This window comes from Brachyistius frenatus, unplaced genomic scaffold (assembly GCF_029030835.1).
Source record: "Brachyistius frenatus isolate BFR_SWC_R1_liver_20210118 unplaced genomic scaffold, ASM2903083v1 Contig_182, whole genome shotgun sequence".
Classification (NCBI taxonomy): domain Eukaryota; kingdom Metazoa; phylum Chordata; class Actinopteri; family Embiotocidae; genus Brachyistius; species Brachyistius frenatus.
In genome coordinates, this window is record NW_027210781.1 from 106129 (window position 1) to 112128 (window position 6000).

At 42.4% G+C, this 6000-nt stretch overlaps 1 protein-coding gene across 4 annotated transcripts in view; it reads right to left on the bottom strand.

Moving 5' to 3' along the window:
• lrfn5a (leucine rich repeat and fibronectin type III domain containing 5a) overlaps positions 1-5774 on the bottom strand; it is a 108689-nt gene extending 102915 nt beyond the window's left edge. For all 4 annotated transcript variants that reach the window (XM_069717845.1, XM_069717846.1, XM_069717843.1 and 1 more), the window contains exon 1: positions 5056-5774. The gene's annotated coding sequence lies outside the window, so the exon portion shown is untranslated. The remainder of the gene's footprint in view (positions 1-5055) is intronic.
• Between the last annotated feature and the right edge of the window lie 226 nt (positions 5775-6000).

A 6000-nucleotide genomic window follows, 5' to 3' on the forward strand; every position in this document is an offset into this window, starting at 1 on the left:
AGAAAGAAAGAAAGAAAGAAAGAAAGAAAGAAAGAAAGAAAGAAAGAAAGAAAGAAAGAAAGAAAGAAAGAAAGAAAGAAAGAAAGAAAGAAAGAAAGAAAGAAAAGAACTTCACAGTGACCACAAGTGAACATAATTCAATCTATTTACCACACATTTTGACAAACTGCTACACAGCTGACGAGCTGAATTTCCAAGAACATAACACAAAACATTAACAACAACAACAACATCCAAATCTGTTCTAACATAATTAAAGACTTTGTAATGGATTTTACGCAGAAATTTAACGAGAGCTACCAGCCAGCAACGACTAATCCCGCTTTGGCAAACAACAAGTGATTTATTTAGAGTAACTTAACAGCTCCAACACGCTGCAGCAGTGTAGTTTATGTGTGTCAGCAAAGCAATGACGTACTGTTATTTCAGAATATTAGGGTGGAAATAACATTAAAGCACTCGTAAAAGTATTTAGATAGTTGCATATGAGTTGAATGTAGTAACAAAAAACAGCAGGTAAATTGTGTTGTCATTAGTTCTTGTTTTGTGTTTATATGCTAATGTAGCAGCATTTTGGTATTTAGAAAGTTAAAGGCAATAAGGTTGAGCAAAATATCAATGAGACTAAATATCATCTTAGATTTTTGGATAAACTGTGATATGACATAAGAACTGTCTTTTCCTGTTTTTAGAATTAAATTGATGTATTTTCTTTAATTTACCAGGCTGCTCTCACTGTTCTATTTTAGTCAACTATATACCTTACTAGTGATTATCAATCAAACACTGCACACGGTGTAAATATTTTGTTAAAGCGCACATAATCGTCCCTACAATCAGAAACCACTGCATGGGGGTTAACATTTAGGTAATGTGTTTCGTTTTCTTGGATCCTGGTAAGAGCCCGGCTGGTGGAAGCAGAAGCAAAAAGATGAGGACCCGAGATAAAACCCTGAGGAACACCAGAGCTGATTCCTGCATATACAGAAGAGGACTTTGAAGTTCAAGGTGAGGAGGAGGAGGATCTAAACCAGTCAAGAGCAGAGACGGGGAAACTGACCAAGTGGCTGTGCAGAAATAAAACAAATGCTAACTCTCAACATGGATGAATGTGGAATGTCTGATCAAGTGAGAAAAAGACTTCAGCCAAAACAAATATTTCATCTTTTGTAAGAAGCAGTGTGTCAACAAAGGCTAAATGTTACATAAATTGACAAGTGTGCGCTAAAGACTCGAGAACGTACTGAATATTTGTAGCGGCAGAATTCACAGAGTTAGCGGAGGGTTTGTGGATGCAAGTGACATTCATGTTGTTAACGGTGGTTGTGGTTTGACCACATTCAGGGAGATGCTGAATAGTTTTTGCTGCAGATCAGCTCTCTCTTTGACATGTATGTCACAGCTGTCAGACGAAGACTTCTGGTCAACCTGTTATAACGGCAAAGCATGTAATACACATGGTCGTCCAGTAGGGAAGGGTATTAGTGTCACATCCTAGTAATATGTACATATGATCAGACACATGGATGGATTACATTGTTTCAAAAATCATATACAACAAATAACAAAACAGTATATCGGCATGTTATCCAACCAGTCGATGGTGTCAATACCAGCATGAACACCCAGTGAAAGCCAGGCGTCGGTTCATGTGTGTTTCAGGCGAAGGTTTGTTTTGTCGTGGAGAAAAGGCTTTGTTTTTGTTTTTGTTTTCTCCCTCTGGATTCTCTGATGGCATTTTAAGGACATGTCGTTTCATGTCGTTGATAATGACCGTCCACTCATACGCACGCCCACGATTTCGGTCCGCCACAGAAGCCATCCAACTGTCACAGTGTCAGGGCCAGCTTCCTGTAAGGCCTGCCTCTCCACTGCTAATAGGAAATGTTCCCTAACATCTGTGGTCTCCGTCCCTCGCTCTCGCTCGCTCGCTATCTCCCCTGCTCCCTCTGTCTGTCTGTAAGCAGTAGAATAAATTGAATTAGAGCTCCACCACCCACGCCGCAGGACCCTGCAGCCCTCTGTCAGATGGCTAAACACAGTGAAGAAGAGAGAGGGGGGAAGTTGCAGAGAGATAAACAGAAGGCAAGAAGAAAGACGGGCATGATAAAAAAAAAAATCCCCCCCACCCCCCTCCGCCCCGGAAAAGAATAAAGAAAAGTCCTTACAGCCTATTTACTCTGCTGTACTACATCCTGATAAGGCTTCTTTTTTTTGGAGGGTTGTGTGTGTGAAAGAGACAAAAAATAATGAGAAGGGGAAAATAGAGGATGCGGTCGATGTTTTTGCTTCTGCATCAGCCCTGCGGACAAGTGAACTTTTATTAAAGCAACGAACACATAAACAAAAAAAACAAAAAAACAACACAGTAACACAAGTCAACCAGAGGTTTACCCTGAAGCTCAATTTTAAATGTGATAAATTTGACAGTGATGCCAGTAAATCAAATCAAATGTCAAAAACTAGTCAGGAGGAGCTTTAAAACTCTTCCTCTGTCTTACATTTCTTTGTAAAATCTGAAAACACAAATGCATTACCATTCATCCCAAACCTAATGGCACGGCAAACCACTCTTTTTAGATGTAAATAGAAGGATAAATACAACTAAAATGGACTGGAAATCACCAGTTTCTCTCCCTCGCTCATTCACCCACACTCTCTTTCTAGAGCCAGGAAAGTATTTGCATAATGCCTCCATGTCCACGGGCCATTAGCACCAGCATGAGTGGCTCGTGTGCATAAATGTATTGCCTTGATCAATCAATGTGAGCTACTGTACCAGTATGAAACGATGAAACTCCAATCCAGCAAAGGACAGAGGCACAAGAAAAAGAGGGGGCGGGGGGCAATTTACAAACACTGAAATGTCACAGTCCTAAATTAGAGGCTAATTAAACTCCACAGACCGTCATTGGGAAAATGTTTGGTTAAAAATGTGGTCATTTCTATTCATTTACTGCACATTAAAATTAAATGAATGTGGAAACAACTCCTGTCTCAAAGAGCTCAGTGTCGGAGGCCATTTTTTTGGCAAGATCAGTAGCTTCAGTTCACAACAAACAAACCTCAGTGTAGCATTTCCAATTATAAACAGTATTCATTTATTAAGGCCAGTTTCATCACTGCCATTTTTCTATAGTCACTATTTCATGCATCATGTTTATCATAAAGAAGGAGACCAAAAGACCAAGCAGAATGCATAACCCAAACTGGTTCCTTTTTTTTTTTTTTTTAAACCTCCCAGCTGCTCAATATTTAAAAAAAAAAAAGAAAAAAGAAGTCATATATGATGAAACCCACATGATCCCAAGTCAGTAAATTGTCCCAGAAGCAGGCGAGGCTCATCATGTCTTCATGCAACACAAATAGCTCCTGCTAAAGACTAATTATATGGAAGCCTTACAGTTCTTTCATATTTAATTTTCTCATATATTGTAGATTATGAGATTTTAATGTGTTCCTAGATCCCAAATGTATCATATTCTCAGCTCCAAGAGGATCTTAAAAGCAATTGAGGTGCTTTTGACCTGAGAACAGCTCAGCTGTGCAATGGAAACAAATACAAAAGACCTTCAAAGCAAATCAACAATAAATCCGTTAACTACATGGTCTCTGTGGTAAAAGGACGTTTTTTAAAACCATTTTCTATTCAATTTATGTATTGTTGTATTTTGTATCTTTAGTTCATGTTGAATATGACACAAATATAAAAAGTTCACCACAACGTGTGTCTATGCAAAATGCATATGTTATAGTGTCAAACGCACTGGAGGGGATACGATTATCTCCCGTCTCATCCACTGGTGTCACATGTCCACTGTTGGATGTCGGGACGGGCGCGCGCACGCATACAATTATTATCATTTGAAACTGACAAGTGACACGAGACTTAGATACGCACCCAAAACACACACACACACACACACACACACACACACACACACACACACACACACACACACACACACACACACACACACACACACACACACACACACACACACACACGGCGGGCAATGCAGAAGCTCCAGCTCCATCTCCATCATCATCATCATCTAGTTTAATGTTGTGCCAACAAGGTATAGAAGCAGGGCTTTCACTGCGCACGCGCACGGACACAAACGCATGCAATATTTTTTGCATATCAACACACACACACACACACACACACACACACACACACACACACACACACAGTATTTTGCACACTGTCTGAAGCTATCCTCCCTCTCTCTGCTGTCTTTTAGATACAGGTGCAGTGTGTGGCGCACGAAAAAGGAGCAGCGGACATTTAAGTGGGTTTATGGTTGCTGGATACGCAGGATGCGCGCACACGCTCAAGTTTTAAATTCTTTCTGGTGGAGCTCGCGCGCGCGCGTGCACACGCACACATGCAAAAATGCACAAACACACAGTCAAGTGGGTGCAGAGCTGCTGCTGAAATGTAGTCTATAGTGAAACTATATCGCCGGTACGTGTGGGTCCACCGGTACGTGTGGGTCCACCGGTACGTCTGGGTCCACCGGTACGTGTGGGTCCACCGGTACGTGTGGGTCCACCGACCCCAGACGCAGAGAAAGCCTTTCGAACTTGTACCAGGCTCTATTGTTGACCTTGCAATTTTCTCACTGCTGGTTTTCTTTCACAGAGTAGCACCTTTTTTTCCCAACCCTGCACCCCCTCCCCACCCCCACCGTCCCTGCTATCAAAATACACCCGCTCTGCCTCCCCCCCCCCCCCCCGCCCCGTTTCAGCATCCAGATTAAATGTCTATGCAAGAAATCTAGAAATAACTCTTTACCCCTCAACAACCACTATTCCCTTGCTCCCCTGCCCCAACGGACAGAAAGAATAGATAGATAGATAGATAGATAGATAGATAGATAGATAGATAGATAGATAGATAGATAGATAGATAGATAGATAGATAGATAGATAGATAGATAGATAGATAGATAGATAGATAGATAGATAGATAGATAGATAGATAGATAGATAGAGAAAACTGAGCAGTCATTTTGTGCGTAAAAGACGAAATAGAAGTTTAAACTTCACCTCTCTCTGGATGCGGTTCCTTCGTTCACCGAGTGTCAGGGCTCAATTATCTCTCCAAATCCCATCATTAAAATAATGATAACGGTGATTATAGTTGTAACTCCACACAGATATGTTCCAGATAAGAGAATATCCCCATATATGTACGTGTCGAGGTAAATGTGTGTCGTATCCTTTGTGTGGCTGTAAATTCCGTTTGGGTTTATAGTTCACTCCTGTCTTCCGAAGGGGTGCGTCCGCTTTGCATTCTCACAGCGCCCGACGACTACATCCTCCTCGTTTCCTCCCTCCGCTCTCGTTCTCACTCTCCCCCGTCTTCTTCTTCTTCTCTCCCGGTTTCATCCCTCCATCCGCGGGGTGAGGGAAGAATCCCATCCGGGAGAAAACTGGAATGATTCTCCGAGCCCACCAGCCGTCTTCTTCCTCCTCCTCCTCCTCCTCCTCTCTTACCCTCCTTCTTCTTCTTCTTTTTGCTTCTTGTCCCTCGCCTCTTCTTCACCACTTTCTTTTTTTCACCCCGTGCAGGTGAAGCAAGAATTCCACGAGAGAAATTATCCCAGGTAAAAAGGGTGACAAAGTCCGATTACTCCACGTTTTAAAATCCTGTGGGTGAGGCAGAGTTTGTTGGCTATTAACCTCTTAAAGATCCGCAGCAGCTCCTTTCCTGGCTTATTGTAGACCGCTGAACCTTTTCAATAAAGGATTTTTGGATTCCCTCCCTCCCTCCCTCCCTCCCTCCCTCCGAGTCTCTGTACACGTCGCTCAGCCTCTCAACTCGACTGTGCGTCTCCTCTGCAGTCGGGAGTAAAAGACAAAAGCAGAGAAGAATTGAGGAGAATAGATCAGACTATGATAAAATAGCAGGAAACGTCCCGGTGAGCTGTCGTCCGGTTACTCTCACGGCAGAAGCTTAGCGGTCCAGTCCCGCTGATCCTCGTGCCTCCT